This window comes from Cebus imitator, unplaced genomic scaffold (genome assembly GCF_001604975.1).
Source record: "Cebus imitator isolate Cc_AM_T3 unplaced genomic scaffold, Cebus_imitator-1.0 Scaffold1, whole genome shotgun sequence".
NCBI lineage: Eukaryota > Metazoa > Chordata > Mammalia > Primates > Cebidae > Cebus > Cebus imitator.
The window spans coordinates 2,419,677-2,438,303 of record NW_016107316.1 but is presented as its reverse complement, the minus strand read 5'-3'; the positions used below and the strand labels follow the sequence as shown (position 1 = coordinate 2,438,303).

Sequence of the window (18,627 nt, the reverse complement as noted above, 5' to 3'; positions counted from 1 at the left end):
TGAGATGGAGTCTTACTCTGTCTCCAGGCTGGAGTGTGCAGTGGCGTGATCTCAGCTTACTGCAACCTCTGCCTCCCAGGTTTAAGCTGTTCTCCTGCCTCAGCCTCCCGAGTATCTGGAACTACAGTTGCTCGCCACCACACCCAGCTGATTTTTGTATTTTTAGTAGAGACAGGGTTTCTGCATATTGGTCAGACTGGTCTTGAACTCCTGACCTCAGGTGATCCACTCGCCTCCGCCTCCCAAAGTGCTGAGATTACAGGTGTGAGCTACCATGCCCAATATATTTTGGACCTTTTCTAAAGGTATAAACTGTCCACCAGACATAATTCACTTGCCTATCTATAGACAATTATTTTTGCATTGCTTCCAGTTACCTACAATTTGCAAGTTGTAAAATAGATCCCATAGAATGGGAATCAGATGATCTTGCAGGGTGTACTCTCGACTGGGGTTTGGGAAACTGAACACCAGCTGTCTGTTTTTGTAAATAAAGTCTTATTGAAACACAGTGAGCCCATTCATTTATGTATTATCTATGACAACTTTCTGACTATAATGGCAAAGTTGAGTAGCTGTGACAGACATCATATGGCTCATGAGCCATATTTCTCTACATTTATTTACTTCTTTATGTGTATCTTTCCCCATTGTAATATAAGACAGAAATGCAGGGACATTATTTTGTTTTCCCTGTTAAATCCTCAGTGCCTAAAGCAATGCCAGTCACACTGTAGGCCCTCACTTAATAGGTGTTGAAAAATTAATGAGCACACTTGTGAGAGTGACCTGATTACTGCAATTTGGAGTGTCTTCTATAATGGTTATATACTCTAACCATGGCTGGTTTGCAGTGCTTCTTAACGGTACTCATGCCAGATTGAAATTTTATATTTGCCCTTTTCTGTTATCACTATTAAAATATAGAAAGGGAGAACATGGCTCATGTGTGCCAGAGTCTACTTTTTATACAGTAGGATTAGCATCAGTTCCTTGGCTCTGACAGTGCCTTCTATGCAGCCACATCTGAGAACGTTGGTATGATGCATAGTTGTGTTTGGGAGTGCCAACACATTTCCAAAAGTAATGCCTTGTCCAAAAGATTTAATAGTGATTCTGTTAAAAAGATAGATTAAACTTTTTTCCTATAAAAATCCAAAAGGAGAATATGAAACCAAGGGCATTTAGCTTTTGTCTTAACTTTTTTGGAATTTGTGCAAAAGTTGGCTTTGCATCTAGAGTGCGATAGCCTTATTATATGTTTTAAAGAGTAAAAATAATGCCTTTTGTTTTTCTCCCTGTGCTTTTAACTGGAGTTGCTGAAAGTGCTATGCATGCTACTCCCTAAGATTTGGGTTTGAATCAGGGCCATGATTGGTCCAGTTGGTGTATTTCAGTTCAAAGCCAACCATGTGGGCTCATTTATGTTTACTAAATTGATATTCTGGAGAAGTCCCCAGTATGAGACCTCTTTGCCCCATTAGCATATGTTGAAATGGCTCTGAATCTGTTCGTGTCCATGTAGAATCCTAAAAATGATGGATCACGTTTTCATCTAAAGTGCACATTTAAGCAGAGCGCTGTTAGACATAGTGACAGATGTAATTTTGTTAGAAATTGCTCTTTTATAATACCATTAGCAACATATTCTCTTTGTTTGGGAGGGTAGTGTCAGATGAAAAGAAAACTTCCCTAGGGAATTTTATGAACGTACAAACGTTGTACCAGACAGAATGTAAACGGGAAACTGAAATCTTGTCCACACCAAAGGTTTTTTCAATGTTCTTTAAAGGAAAGGGGAAAGCTTTGGAGCATAGACCATCAGAGCTGGAAGGGATCTCCAAGGTCATCTAGTCCAGCTCTTAATTTATAGTTGAGGAAGCAAGTTATTGTTTAAGGTCAAATGGCAAGTTGGTGACAGAGGTGGATCTAAAAGGCATTTCTTCATTCCACATTGCATAGTAGAAAGAACTTAGACTTTGGGATTGGTTGGACCCGAGTTTGAACACCAGCTTGGCCATTTATAAATTTTGTGACCTTGAATGAGTTACTTATTCTCTCCAAGCACTAGTTTCTTGAGCAACAAAAGAGGAATGATATTGTAAGGCATTTATGTGTAGTAGGTATACTTATTCATCATTTCTCATGTTCAGCAGATTTCTTGTGATGAACAGAATTCACAAGGTCCAGTGGCAAAGAGTATTTGGATAAAATTAAGGCATTAAGCTGGGCATGGTGGTTCATGCCTGTAATCCTAGTACTTTGGGAGGCTGAGGCAGGAGGATCACTTGAGGGCAGAATTTCCAGGCCAGCCTGGGCAACATAGTGAGACCCACTTTCTGCAAAATGTTTTGAAAAATTAGCTGGGCATGGTGGTATGCACCTGTAGTCTTAGCTACTCAGGAGACTGAAGGAAAAAAAAATAATTATTATGGCATTATACGAGCATGTACTCTTATGTAGCTTTTAGAAGGGAATATCATGTTGAACAAAATAAAGCTATACACGGAAAAGATTGTGACAAACTTGTGAATGTGAGCAAGAAAATGACTGAAGATGTGATTTGGGATTGTTTAGTCTCATAATCATATAAAATATAGATTGAGAGAGGTCTATTGCTGCCATTAGTTTTGCCATTGACTATTGAAACAGAAAGCAATGGTAACATCTCTTTGTTGTTAAATAAGAAATCTGGTTTTTTAAAGTGAAGTTTATTTTCCCCAATCATATCATCAAGGTGCACTCTTTGCAGAAAATGTGGCAAATACAGCTGAGTAGAAGAAAACTCAAATAACCTTCCACCACCTAAAGTCAAACATTAACAGTTTGCAGTATTTTTTCAATATTTAATCTGAAATGTTGTTCATATTGTTTCATATATTGCTTTTTTCCCAGTAAATATTTCCCATTATTATTATAAACTTGAAAATTATTAAAAAGTAGATTTTCTGTATGAATATAAAGTAATAGTTATTTCTGAAAATATGTAAATATCAGAAAAAGGTGAAAACAACAACCCATAAATCTCACTAGTCAGAGTCATTCTTGCCAAATTTATTTATTTTATTATTTGTTTATTTTATTATTTTTTGTTTATTCTTGCCAAATAAATATCTGTTACATTTTCCTTGCATTTGGGGATATTTTAGTGGCTATAGATTAGATTTAAAGTGAAATCCTATCAGAAACTTATTTAGCTTACATCAGTTTCAATAAAAGCCCTTCAAGATGTTGGAGGCTGGAGGGGGGAGGTGGGAGGGGGAGGGAGGGAGGTGTATGCGAGGGAGAGGTGGAGTGAGCAAGACAGCATGTTTGCACTCTTAAGCAGTTTCAGTTACATGGCTGTCCATTCACTCGGTGGGCATATGTCCTGGACTAAACTTGAGATGGGAAAGCCTTTCTCAACCAAGAGAACTCATTCCTAATTCCCTAAAGCATCCAGTTTATGTGATCAATTACGTTATCTCTCATGCATTTGGGATGGCTCCAGTGATGGGTCATGGTTGGGAGAATTGAGAAAACAGTCACTGGGTTATTTTTGTGTTCTGTGGTTGAGATGAGGCACACTGTTTGAAAAAGTCTGCTGGAGTCTGTTGTTTCCCAGTACCTCTCATGGCAGCACCACACTGAGTGTGATTCTGGTCATTTAAGATGTGGGCTTTTGGGTATGACACAGTCACCAGATGCAAGTCTTCCGCCATATCTGGTCCTGTTCTAACACCAGACGGAAATACTCTGATGGGCCTTTCAAATTTAGGTTTGCTTATATTCCATTTAGAATATCTGTTTGACTTTAGAACCTGATCTTTATATAAGAGATTAAACCAATGAGATTAAACTTCAGAAGTATTTAATGCAATGGATAGAGTAGAAGGAGGAGGACAATTTTTAAAATATAGTTAGCAGAATGGGTGAAATGGAGCTTAACAGCAGCATCTATTAACAAAAAGAGCTCTGTGGGTTTCAGTCAACTGTAAGTCAAAGGAATAAAGGTCAAGTAGAATGTTGGCAGTGACTGCACATGTGATTAGGGGTGGAGAATGTCAAGATGGCACAGTGAAGGAAGGGGCTATCTTGGGGCCCTTCATATGCCGAGTGGACCGGTGTTCGTTACTTCTAGTGGTGGTGAGTTGGAGAAAGCTCAGAGAAGAGTTCAAGAATTGTGTTCCCAGGCAGCATCTAGAGAAGGCATGATTTTAGGACCTAGGAAAACAAGATCATGCCAGAAAGGTCCCTTGTATGAGGTGCAGAAAATGATAGGACATTGGCCTGAAGAAGAAAGTTTTCATTGTTTGAGGGTGTGGGAAGAGCTGTCAGACAATGGGAGGCAGTGAAACTCTCGTCTTTCAGAGTTTTTGAAAGGAGGAAAAAGACACAAAACATGATTTACTTTAAATTGAATTCAAATTCAAATTCAGATGTATATTTTTTATTTTTATTTTTTTAAATTTCAATCTTTTTTTAGATTCAGAGGGTACATGTATAGGTTTGTTGCATGGGTATATCGTGTGATGTTGAGGTTTAGGGTGTGATTGAACCAGTCACCCTGGAAGTGAGCATAGTATCCAACAGTTTTTCCTCCTTCCCTCCTTCTCTTCCCCCTCTCCAAAACGTGTGTTTTTAAGATGTCTTGATTCATAATAGGATAAAAGAAACATATGCCTAACTGTATTGTCCAAGAAAGGTCTTACAATGATAAAGCCAAGCCTATAAGAAAGATCTGGAAAGGTAAGACATGTTAAGGAAGGTAAAAGACCTAATTTTTGGGGGAACAAGTGTAGAGTTCTGTTTTGTAATTTTTTCAGTTATATATTCATAACTATGAACTGGGAAACAAGACACAAATGTCAGGTGGTTAATACATATTCTTTTGTAATACAAACAAGTTGTTTGTGACTTTACAAAGGGGAAATGTGGGCTTCCTATTTTAATCTAAACACTTTCAGGTAGTGACAGTATCTGTGGCCTTCTTCTCAACAAAGGATATCCTCCCCATTTCCCATCACAAGTTATTGGATCACAAGAATAGCAGACATGCAGAAGCATTAATGTGTGACAATCAGGAAATAATTTTCTGAGCATCCTGTCACATTTTCAAAAGTTAATTTCAGTTCGGATTGTTCTTGGTTAAAAACGTGTGTAACTTTCATGGAGATACTTCCTACACATATGACATATATTATATTGTGTTAGTATATCAGATGATGTTTGTTTTTGCTTAAATAGTCTTACATCTGGCATGTCCATTTTCTTGAAAATAAATGACAACTTCCTATTCAGATGCTAGTTTGACCTCAGTGTTGACCAAAGGCCTTGTCTCCTGGGTCCAGCTTTTCCTCCATCTTGGTGCTTACCAAGTTGATCTCGTTACCATTCTTCTTTTGGATGAGGTAGAGTTGAAATTAAACCTAGTATTTCAGTGTCCTGGTTGTGTAGTCACTTAGGTGGCAGTGTCTTTGATTAACATGCCCATTATCTGTTTTTGCTTTTTGTTTTGTTTTTTTCTTAAAAAAGAAGATAGCTTATGTAAGTAGGCCAGAAATATAGACTACATTCTTTTAAAATGCCCACCTTATACAGAAAATAAGTAAGCTCTAGGACTTACACTGTCTCTGCTTTGATTTGTCAAATCCCAGGAAAGTTTCTCTCCTGATGCCCACTTGGTTGTTCTGTTCCACCTGTTCATCCCTTCCTCCATCCCCAAAACCTTGAGCAATCACTGGTACTTTTACTATCTCTAGTTTTGCTTTTTTACAGAATGTCATAGAGATGAAATCATACAGTATGTAGGCTTTTCAGATTGGCTTCTTTCACTTAATTGTATGCTTTTGAGATTCCTCCATGTCTGTCTGTAGCATGATAGCTATTTTCCTTTATAACCGAGTAACATTCTCTTGTCTGGATGTACTGCAGCTTGTCTGTCCATTCGCCTATTGAAAGCCCTCTTGGTTGTTCCCAGTTTGGTCAGTTAGGAATAAAGCCGCTGTAAACATTCTCATGCAGGTTTTCATGTACACATAAGTTTTCATCTTGTTTGGGTAAATGTGAAGGAACCTGATCGCTATATCATATGGTCACAATATGTTTAGTTTTTGAGAAATTGCCAGACACTCCTCCAAAGTGCCTGTGCCTTTTTGTCTTTCTAACAGTAGTGAGTGAGAGTTCCTGTTGCTCCACACCCTCATCAGCTTTTGGTGTTGTCAGTGCTTTTGCATTTTAGCCATTCTAATTGATGTGTAGTGGTACAGTATCTTATTGTTTCAATTTGCAAGTATCATTTATTTATGTTGGTCAGTCATGAAAACGACATACTATGATTTTTGTCTTTGTGTTCTTAACTAGATAGTTGTGTTAATTCGTTAGTTTTGAGTTTTTGAGGGGCTGGGTCATTTATTATACAAACATTTATTACACAAACAGTGAGCATCTTTCCTGTGCCTGTACTAAGGGCAGAATATCAGAGGCTGCAGTAGGATATCAAAGGCATTTGAAGATGTAGGCCTTGTTGCCTAGGAGCTGATAGTCTAGTAAAGGAACAGATAATACAGATGATAAGGGACTTTGATATACAGGATCTTATAAGAGATTTTTTAAAAAGTCACTTTCCCATAAGTAATATTTGAATCAAATTTCAAAGGCCATTCAGGAATTAGGCAGTGATGGTGGAAAGAAGGGTGGTAGAATCAGGGTGATCATTCTTTACAGAGGGAGCTGAAGTAAGACACATGAGCCCCAGTCTGTTCAGCCTGTTTGGAAAGAGTTGGGGTTTTTTAGTGGCTGTTACAGGATGAGAGATACTAATACTTTTCCATTCTTACTGGAGAAGTATCAGGACTTAAAGCCAAACCTTTATACCATGATACAATTTTTGCCTTTTCTTTTGACTCAAGTGGCATGGCTTTGAAGGGTTTTATTCATGGGAGGGAAATCAGGTGTGTCCAATGATTCTGCCTGTATAATAGGGGTTGGCTTTGGAAGCCAGGGATAGGACATACTGTAATTGATTAGAAAAAATAATGAGGGCCCCATCAGTACGCATGGTGAGGGAGGAGTTGAGTGTGAGACATCAAGGAGTATGCCCATGGGGTGTGGTGATTCATGGGGAGTGAAGGATGAGAGGGAGAGGAGAACTGACTGAGTAGTGATACCGTTCACAGAGATAAGGTGGAGTAGATGCTAAGTTCAGTTTTGGCTGTGTTGAATTGTCTTCATTCTAACTCTCTGTATGTAAACTGCTTCCTGGGAGGGAGTTTTGATCTTCTGTTTTTCCAGTTTATCTCCATGGAAAGTATCAAAGGTTATGAGTTAGGTTCTTGAATTTTTTGGAGAAAAAAAGGCATCTTTATTGTCTGCACTTTGAATAGGTGTTCTCAGTCACCAGCACTAGTACTGACTTGAGTGCTCACCAATAGCTTCAATTTTGAATCGGGCTGGGTCTCTGCTCCTTTACAGAGTATTTGAAATAATTGAGGTTTCAGTTTCATAATGTCAGGGACTTGTTAACCACTTGGTATCTACATCTGTGCCTGTATTCATTTGGGGGTGTTTATTTTTTCTTCTTTTTTTTAGGAAAAATGCTCTAACTAAAAAAAAAATTAACCCTTGTAACAATAGATAGCTGAGAAAAGAAGTCCTTCATGACAATTATTAACAAGCCGGTGCACATACTATGCAGGCAAGTCACATACAACATACACAGCGCTGGCATGGGGCTTGCACAGAATCAAGCCCTCATTATACTATTCCGAAAGGTGTTTTTGATCACTAGCAATAGGATTCTGGTCATCACATAAATCAAACTCACTCTTTTTAATAGTTGCATAGTGTTTTGTTATATAGATATATCATACTTTATTTACATAGTTTTCTGTGTAACTATTTACCATTCACCTTTTCCCGTTCTCTAAACCAAAGTCTGCCACCAGCATTTCTGTGATGACAGACACATCCTATATCTGCTGTGTCCTATGTCGTAGCCATTAGTCACATGAAGCTGCTGAGCACTTGAAATGTGAATACTGCATCTAAGTGATTGAATTTTTAATTTCATTTAATTAATTTTAACTTAAATACCCACAAGTGGCTTAGTGACTACCTTACTGGACAGCATAGCTCTAAACTTTTCCAGAGTCAAGTGAGATCATTAAGCCACTTCCTCAGACCACATGACTTTGGCCTTCATAAATTATAGTTTAATGATTTTTCCTTGGTGTTGAACTTCTGTAAGCCCTCAAAGAAATATTTTTTGTTGCTGGACTCCCTTAAGGATCTATGATATGCTGCTTGAGTTTTGTTCCAGTAGAGAATTTCTTCTTCCAGTATACTTTCAGTATACTTCCCTTTATCAAGTAAAGTGTGGCTTCCCACCTTCCTCTGCATCTCCTTTTGCCTTAGTTTCCTAGGAGTCCAAAGTTGCTTTTTTTTTTTTTTTTTTTTTTGAGGCAGGGTCTTATTCTAATGTCGCCCAGGCTGGAGTGCAGTGGCCTGATCACAGCTGCAGTCTTGAACTCCAGGGCTCAAGTGATTGCCCAACGTCAGCCTCCTGAGTACCTGGGCGTACAGCAATGTGCTACCACACCTGGATAATTTTTGTGTTTTTTATAGAGATGGAGTCTTGCCATGTTGTCCAGGCTGGTCTTGAATTCCTGGGCTCAAACGATCCTTCTGCTTTGTCATCCCAAAGTGCTGGGATTACAGGCATGAACCACCACACCCCAAAGTTAAATTTTTGAGTGTATTATAGCAGTTGTTTTTTTTTTTAACCTCTCACCACCATCCCTATCAAACTTCATCACTTTCTTTTCCTTCTAAGTTTAAAGATTTCATTATGTGTATGGTTTTTTTTAAATAAAGTTCTTCATATTTTTTTTATGATGCTTAGATTTTACACGAAGTCTTTGAGATCTACCCTAAGACTTCACTACAAAATAATTAGCAGTGGCCAGGCACAGTGGCTTTGGGAGGCCAAGGCATGTGGATCTTTTGAGCTCAGTAGTTTGAGACCAGCCTGGCCAACATGCAAAACTCTGTCTCTACTAAAATGTAAAAAGTTAGCCTGGCATGGTGGCATGCCCTTGTGGTCCCAGCTAATCAGGAGTCTGAGACAGGAGGATTGCTTGAGCCCAGGAGGCAGAGGCTGCAGTGAACTGAGATTATGCCACTGCACTCCAGCCTGGGCAATAGAGCAAAACTCTGTCTCAACAACATCAACAACAAAAACCAACAGTGTATACATACTGATTCCCTCCTGCAGCCATGCACACCCACATATCATACATCTTAGTGAGATCCTAAATATCATCACATGTGTGGGAATCCTGTTTATCGCCTCAGAGGAAACTATGCATATTTAAGACTCTACTTAAGTACTTTGTGGTTGACCGCATTTTATTCCACTGAGTTCACATTGAGTTCCTTTACATCCTTTGCTATGCCAGTATCATGCTTTCTTTCCTTCAGCTTTATTTGGGGAAACATATGGAAAATTTCATTTTGTATGAATTTAAAATGTGTTCTTCAGGATTTCCTAGTTCCATGCATGACTGCCTCCCCAAGATAATCAGTAACTGCTACATGGTGTTAAAATATTTTTTCACCTTCCTAGAATAGCACTGTTAAGGTATAGAACCTTGAGAAAAAGTGTACATATAATTTTTTAAAAGTTTTGCTCTTCCTTTGTTTCTGCCAAGTTTTTCCCCCTGGGTATTTTTAAATATATTGGTACCCTTAGTTTTTATATAGATTTCAGAATTAAGAATTAAAAGCAATAAGAATATGCAGAAAAGTTATTAATAAACACTTTGCCTTCAAGGAAGTCAAGTGGAATCAGGAAACTACTCATGTGCTAAGGATAACACACCAAACCATCTGTGTAACTCTTGGCAGAAGTAAAATGACAAAACAAGATCTTGGGGAATGCTCATCACCAGGTGCATGATCAAAAAGATAAATACATTCTCGTGTAAGCAAATTGGCGTAGTGCCTTTAGCATCCTTGGGGCGTGTGTGTGTGCATGTGTGCAAGTTTAGCGTTTGGCATAGTTAGGAAATTGAGAGAGGAAAAGGCTGGAAGTAAAGGAGTTTAACACTGCTTAGAGTCATTGTTATTGCAAACTCTGGAAGTGAACTCTAGGAAACTGCACTGGAATTCAAGTGTAATATGAGGATAAACATCAAATGACTGTAGCCAAGGTGCAAGGCCAGGCTCTTCAGGAATGAATGAACAGGAGACTTTAAAATAAACATCTGTTTTCTTATTCAGCTAACTGGACTTTGAAGATGATTGGGGCCATGTTAAAATTTTCTTTTTCTTCCTTCAGAAGTGAAGAAAAATGTAAGCTGAGGATATTTAACATGTCATTTGTAGCATTTCATGAAAAGCAGACAGACATGTAAATCTTTTTATTCTACTTCAAAGTAGAATAAGTGAAATCCACTTTTGAATATTTAAGAGAATTTTAACAGATTTGTTTTATGCATGAGTTTTATGATTTTGAATAACATTTTTGCACACTTAAACTACAGTGATTTGGCTAGGCACAGTGAGTGGCCACAACTATCCTCCCAACGCTTTGGCAGGCCAAGGTGGGAGGATCACTTGAGCCCAGGAGTTCAAGACCAGCCTGGGCAACATAGTGAGACCCCCATCTCTACAAAATAAAATAAATTAGCTGGGCATGGGTACGTGTCTGTAGTCCAGGAGGATCACTTAAGCCAGGTGGTCAAGGCTGCAGTGAGCTATGATCAAGCCACTGTACTCCAGCCTGGGTGACAGAGCAAGACCCTGTTTGCATATGTTACAGCAATGCCTTTTTCATTTAAACACAAGGGGTGGTGGCGGCAGTCTTCCTTGTAATCAGAAGCACTTAATGTTATCTCATAAATACATACATGCATGCATGCATACATACATACATACATACATACTACAGTGGTTCATTTGAAAATAACTTTATCTCCTGTTCCTACATTTTTTTAGGAATATCTGTCTTCACCAAGCTTGCATATTGTGAATCCTGCTTAAGTTCAAAGTTTATCAACATCCAATAGATACGTGAATTTAGTTTTCAGTAAATTATTACCTTGGTTTCCCAGAAGCTTCCTTCACATTCCAGCTCCTCAAGTAAATGTTAAAAATTTAAAAAGGAAAAGGAGCAGATTGATGTTGTATATATTTTTGTTTGGTGAAATAGCAGAGCGTAAGCATAGTCTTTTCAGTAAGTTTGCTAAAAAGTAACTTCCTGTCACCTCCCTTTGAAAAGAACTGAGGTGTGCCCTGTCCCCAAACCTACCGTCTTTCCAGTTTATTTGTGTATTGGGGTAGTGGGTGGGAATAAATGTTTCTTGGATTTTTCTGGCCTCCCTTCCTAAGCCAGGGGAGGTCCTGGGAGACAGACCCCAGACAAACCCTTATTGGACTCCCTTCCTGGAACCTAATTTTATACTCAAAATATAAAAAATAATGAAAAAATACAAAAATATAAAAAGACATGAAAATAAAGTGCTGTGAACACATGACTTTGCAAATGCTAATCATACAGAGCCAAACAGTATGGAAATAGTTTGAAGTATTGTTTTGGCACAGCTTTGCCTGTGTGATTCTCACCAGAAACGTTTAACGGGAACTGATTATGAGGAGTGATTACCAGAGGAGGACTGTGGGGACCTCGGCAAATCAGGGCTCTTTCTAAGAGCTCTGGCCTGAGCCTTGAGAAAATGTTCACATCCTGAGTCAGTGAAGGTGAGGGGGACTCCTAGATTACAGGAAACTAAGGAGACATAATAACCTTGTGCAGCGCAGGATCCTTTCGTTCGATTTTTAAAAAATAACACCTTTACAAAGACATAATACACATACCATGAAGTTTATCCTTTTAAAGTATATAGTCCTAAGCCAGGCTCTGTGATGCCTACCCGTAATCCCAGCTACTTGGGAGGCTGAGGCAGGAGGATCGCTTGAGCCCAGGAGTTTGTGACCAGCCTGGGTAACATAGTGAGACCCCATCTCAAATCAAAAAGAGTTGTACAGTGGTTGCCACTAATTCCATGATGTTCTGCAATTCCAACCTCTAGGCCTTTGCAGTTGCCAGCTATTCTTGAGGATCACTGCCTCCTGCCCCTTGGGTCCTTGTCCCTCCCTCTGGTTGATGAAGAATCGGAAACCCCATGCCGGTTATTCTTCCTTCTCCTCCCTCCCCCCAGCCCCCTGCAACCACTGATCTTCTTCCTGTCTATAGATTTGCCTTTTCTGGACATTTCATGTAAATGGACTCCTACAATGTGTTGTCTGTTTTTTCTTTAGCCTGTTTTCCAGGTTCATCCGTGTTGTACCATGTATCTTTTTTCCTTTTTATTGCTGAGTGATATTCCATTGTATGGATACATCACATCCTGTTCACCCATTCAGCAGTTGATAAATGTCATGATCCAATTTTTTCTAAGTTCAGTGTTTGGACTTAGTAAAATAACTAGTCTCTTAAAGATGAGTTCTCTGACCACTTCCCCCTCCCTGTACATGGACCCTGCTTTTCTTGTTTCTTTGCGTGTCCTATAATATTTCTGTTGGAAGCTGGATGCTTTAAATCTAATTTAGGAATTATGGAACTCGGCCCCTCCCCCAGGTCCCCAGAGTTTGCTGTTTGTTTGTTTGTTTAGTGACTCTCCTGGACTAATTCTACAAAATCTGATTTCTTTGTTACGTGTGATGACTGAAGTCTCTGCTTGGTTTGCTGAATTGTCAGCTAATGATTGAACAGAGATTTCCTTAAATGCCCACCACCAGTTAGTTGCCCAGCCTCTGCCAGAGTGATCCTCCTGAATGCCCCTGCTCACCCTTGCTCTCTGTTCAAGCCACACTGGGCTGGTCTTTTTGCTGATCTGCAAACATGCCAAGCAATTCCAACCTCTAGGCCTTTGCAGTTGCCAGGTATTCTTGAGGGTCACTCCCTTCTGCTTCTTGGGTCTGTGTCCATCCATCTCCCCTTCCCCTCTGTTCTTCATTGCCTTCTTTCCCTCAGTTTCCCCACAGCACTGGTCTCTGTCATGCTCTACACTGCCTCTCCCTTGTTTGTTGTTTCCCATTTCTGAAAGGTAAGCGCTTTGAAGGTGGGGATTCTTCTGTGCTTTGTTTACTGAGTATCTGGAGAGAAGGTGAAAGTGCCTGGCGGTAACTCTTTGTTGAATAAGTGAATGGGGAGGGAGCTTAGGCAACCTGTTCCTGTTTAAGAATGAGGGCCAGACATGGTGGCTTACACCTGTAATCCTGGCACTTTGGGAGACCGAGGCCAGTGGATCGCTTGGGTTCAGGAGTTTAAGACCAGCCTGGGCAACATGACGAAATTCCATCTATACAAAAGAGACAAAAATGAGCTGGGCATGGTGACGCACACCTGGAGTCCCAGCTACTTGAGGGGCTGAGGTGGGAGGACGTCTTGAAGCTGGGAGGTTGAGACTGCAGTAAGCTGAGATCACGTCACTGCACTCCAATCTGGGTGATAAAGTGAGACCCTGTCTCAAACAAACAAACAAAAAGAACGAAGAATGATGTGCTAAAATGCCAACTGGGGCCAGACACGGTGGCTCATGCCTGTAATCCCAGCACTTTGAGAGACCGAGGTGGGTAAATTACTTGAGGTCAGGAGTTCGAGATCAGCCTTGCCAACATGGTGAAAACCCATCTCTACTAAAAATACAAAAATTAGCCGGGTATAGTGGTGCACACCTGTAATCCCAGCTATTTGGGAGGCTGAGGCACAAGACTCCTGGAGGCAGAAGTTGCAGTGAGCTGAGATTGCACCACTGCACTCCAGCCTGGGTGACAGAGCATGACTCTATCTAAAAAAAAAAAAAAAAAAAAAGGCAAGGTGGTCTTGTCCACTGGTAGTTTTCATGTTGCCCCTTCAGCTAATAACTATTCCCAGATATCAGTATCTTGAAGTCTGTCTTCTGGGACCTTTCATTTTCTCCAGAGAAGAATCCCCCAGTTTCTTTCTGAGGCATTAGGGGTTTGGGCTGGTAGAGTGGACGCACAGCAACATAGGCTTGACTTTGGCATTCCAGGGACTGGGAAAAGGAGCCGAGCATCCCACAGTTTGATGCCTACACTGCCGTTAATTGGCCTGACTTCAGCCCCACAGCTTAAGTCACCTGTGCCTGGGGGTATACTCTCCCTACACCCCCCAGCCCCCTAGGGCAGCTTCGGTTCCCCTCCTCCAGAGAATTATCTCCTGGACTCTTTAGGAATGGTGAGGATTTGGGTGTTCATCGGCTCCATCATTCCCCCTTGATTCAGGCCTGTGCCTCATCCTGTTTTCCCCCCACGCTTAGAGCCTGGAAGTTATTGCCCCAAGGATTCTGAGGGAGAAAAGGCTTGAGAGAGATGGGGATACCATTATTAACCGAAAGCTCTCTGTATTTCCTAACATTAGTTTTAATTTCGTGTTTAAATGTTTGCTTGGGGCGTCCTATCTCCACTAGCCCTTGATTAAAGGGACTTTGTCGTGCGTATTTGTACTCATAGTGTCACATAGATTGACTATTGCTTGATGGGCTATTAGTGAGATAGTGGCTTAAGGAGTCTTACGTATATTTTTACTTGGCCTTATTTTTCTTGTTATTTCATTTCAGTCCCTAAATTATCTTTCCAAATATTAAATCAATTGAGTCATGGCAGATAGTAGTTTTTCTTTTTTAAAAATAAATCTTTTAAAATGTTGAAATCAAATTGCTTCTTTGCTAATCTGATTTTTAAGAACAAAACACTACAAGTAGAGTACATTTAAATGACTCATAATTACTCACACAAATGCATGTAAACTTGGGTATACAATTAGGCTGCTCATTATGCTGCAAAAGTAATTACACACGCTTAAGGACATGGCCACGCCCTCTGGCTCACCCAGTTGTTTCTCTTGGGTTTATGATCGTTTATTAAGCCTCAGCTGTCAGAATTTGAAAATACATGCTGCTGCTAGTGAGGCCTTTCAACCAATAATGGAAGAAAAGCTGGAAAAGAAAGTTTTCTTTTGAGTTTATATGCAGAGTTGGTTTTCTTAATTGGCAAAATCCCATTTTCCCACCAGAGATGCAGGCTATGGGATTAGAAAAATTATCATTAATCTTAATAGTGGTCACTGATATTTATAGCATGTCTATATTTAGTATCTGTTTACCATATGTAGCTATGTATAGTGTGTATATACATTGTAGTATAGCTCCGTCATCTCTTAACTGCAATTCTGAAATTTACCTTGAAAATTTGTTTGTAACTCAGTGGTGAACCGTGTCTGGACCTGATTCATCAGGACTTAAACCTGTGCGCAATAGCCAGTTTCTTTCTAGGTCTTTGTTTATCCCAAATCACTGGTGTGAATATGTGTAGGTTTTGCTGCAGAGTTGTTAATATGGTTGATCAGGGGCCACTGACTCAGGCCTCACTTGTTATAAACAGCATACATACTCCTTTTTTAAAATGCAAAAACTTACTTGTTTCAAACCCTGGCCCTAGTTGTTTCTGATAAAGAATGAGGGCCTACCTGCAGTAAGCTATGGTTGTACCACCGCACTCCAGCCTGGGCAACAGTGAGATCCTGTTTTCCAAAAAGAATCATGGCCTTAAAGTAAGGTTAACAGATTTCTGGTTAGACCAGGATTTAAATTCTAATGGGGAGCAGGCACAGTAACTCATGCCTGTAATCCCAGCACTTTAGGAGGCCGAGGCAGGTGGATCACCCGAGGTCAGGTCAATACTAGCCTGGCCAACGTGGCAAAACCCCATCTCTTCTAAAAATACAAAAATTAACTGGGCATGGTAGTGCATGCCTGTAGTCCCAGCTACTTGGGAGGCTGAGGCAGGAGAATCGCTTGAACCTGGTAGGCGGAGATTGCAGTGAGCCGAGATTGCGCCACTGCACTCCAGCCTGGGCAACAGAGTGAGACTCCATCTCAAAAAAAAAAAAATTCTAATGGGGAAAACCCTCTACTTCTTCAGTGGGCTGCTGGTGCTATTATTATTTTTATTGTTGTTATTGTTTTTTTTATTCTAGTTCCAGAATTGGTATTTATATCTATTTTTAGAGTGTCCTGAAAACGATTGTATAATCAAATAACTAGATGCTTGATATGGTTGCTAGGTGGTAAAACTGTTTTATATTCAAACTCCCTGTTGTTGCTGGTCAGTAAATGTAGTTCTTACCTGTTTAATAGTGTCATTAAAACATAAAAAATGTTTAAATGCAATTTCTAGGATTGTAATAGTATAAGATCACTAAAGGTAAAGACGACAATTCTCCTAACTAAACATCTTCTGTATAATTAATAATCAGTGAAATATTTTCATTTTATGTGGCATTAAATTCCAGCCATTTAGCATGGCAGGTAAGCTTTACTGATTATGAAACCATAGCCTCTTAGTTTTTCAGGGCCTTGTTCAAGTGTCCTTGCAAGGCTATCCTCATCTGCCCCAGCATATAAAGGACTTCTTAGAACCTTTTAAAAGTTTCCATTTTGGTATTAATCCCACTGTATTGTACTTGATTGTTTTCCACACTTTATTTTGCTTATGTTTGACTTTTAGCACTTAACTTTTACTAAATGCTCAGTTAACTTTTTGAATGAATGAGGAAAGTTGAAGAAATTAAGAATCATTTAGTCCTTCCGTATGTCAATACTTAGGTATTGCTATATTTGAAACAACTCTGTTCCTTTTGGGTTTCATTCTACTACCTATTTTTATAGGGCATACTATACCTAGAACATAATGAATATAGAATTCAATAAATACGTGATGCATAAAAATTGAATTAAAATCTGTCTTGTTACATTTTATGGTTCCAGTTTTATTCCTGAAATTAAAATAATATACTCATGTCATTTTTCCATGTGATACTTTTTTTTTTTTTCTTTTTGAGACAGGGTCCTACTCTGTTGCCCAGGCTGGAGTGCAGAGGCGTGATCATGGCTCACTACAGCTTGACCTTGTGAGTTCAAGTGATCCTCCCACGTCAGCCTCAGGAATAGCTGGGACCACAGGCCCATGCCACTATGACTGTTTAATTTTTTGTGTGTTTTTTTGTGTAGATACAAGGCCTCACTACATTGCCCAGGCTTGTAAAAGAATATTTCTAGGCTGGCCACTGTGACTTACGCTTACAAAGTCTGGCTCCCAGACTTTGGGAGGCCAAAGTGGACAGATCACCTGAGGTCAGGAGTTCGAGACCAGCCTGGCCAACATGGCAAAACCCCATCTCTACTAAAAATACAAAAAAATTAGCTGGGTGTGGTGGTGCGTGCCTGTAATCCCAGCTACTCAGGAGGCTGAGGCATGAGGATCGCTTGAACCTGGGAGGCGGAGATTGCAGTGAGCTGAGATCACGCCACTGCACTCCACTCTGAGATACATATGGAGACACTGTCTCAAAAAAAAACAAAAAGAATATTTCTAAAAAAAATGATAATTACAAATTTATTGGCTGTTCTGTGTTATCAATTATTTTCTTATTTTTTATATTACTAGTATGTTAGATAATGAAATGCTTTATTATACTCAGTAGCAATATAAGTAAGCGGAAAAAAGTGATGGCATTTATATTGGGTTAGTACACTTTGGTTCTTTGTCTATAATATTAATAGTACTTTGTTGTTGTTTTAATCACCCTTGATCTTTTAAAACCATTTATCTGGTAATCCTCAGTCTTTTTTCTGTCTCAGCACAGCTTTGGGATGAAGCACAGTGATTTTTCTAAAGTAGAGTAAGGGAACGAGTATCCTCTTTCAACTCCCTAAGAGTTTATTTATTTATGTATTTTCTTTTTCTTTTTATTGTTTCTAGAGACAGGGTCTCACTCTGTTGCCCAGGCTGGAGAGCAGTGGTACCATCATAGCTCACTGCAGCCTTCAAATCCTGAGCTTAAGGTATCCTTCCATCTCACACTCCTGGGATATTAATTAGGACTACAGGTACATGCCACTATGCCCAGCTAATTTTAACAATATGGCTTTTTTTTTCTTTTGAGAGAGAGTCTAATTCTGTCACCTAGGCTGGAGTGCAGTGGTGCAATCTCGGCTCACCGCAACCTCCACCTCCTGGGTTCAAGCAATTCTCATGCCTCAGCCTCCTGAGTGTCTGGGATACAGGCATGTGCCACCATGCGCAGCTAATTTTTGTATTTTTAGTAGAGATAGGGTTTCACCATGTTGGCCAGGATGGTCTCGAACTCCTGATCTCGGACGATCTGCCCGCCTCAGCCTCCAAAAGTGCTGGGATTACAGGTGTGAGCCACTGCAGGTGGCCAGCAATGTGTATTTTTGTAGAGACAGGATCTCACTGTGTTGCCCAGGCTGTCTTGAACTCCTGGGCTTAGGCAGCCCTCTCACTTTGGCCTTCCAAAGTGCTGAGATTAGGCGTGAGCCATTGCACCTGGCCCCTAAGATTCTTAGTATTTACCCTTTTTCCTCCCCACTTGTAGTCCATTACAGGAATATATGAGAATTTTGAGTTTTGTGATTAACATCTTAAAGGCAGATTGTAATCATAGAAGCAGTGATAATCTTGGGCATATGGCATGTATTTTCATGTCCTTTATTTTTCTTTTTTTTTTTTTTTTTTTTTTTTTTTTTTTTTTTTTTTTTT

The 18,627-nt window shown here is 39.7% G+C and overlaps 1 protein-coding gene across 3 annotated transcripts in view; it reads left to right on the top strand.

Annotated features, from left to right (window-relative positions):
• NOL10 (nucleolar protein 10) overlaps window positions 1–18,627 on the top strand; it is a 116,786-nt gene that overhangs the window by 60,901 nt on the left and 37,258 nt on the right. The window lies entirely within an intron of this gene.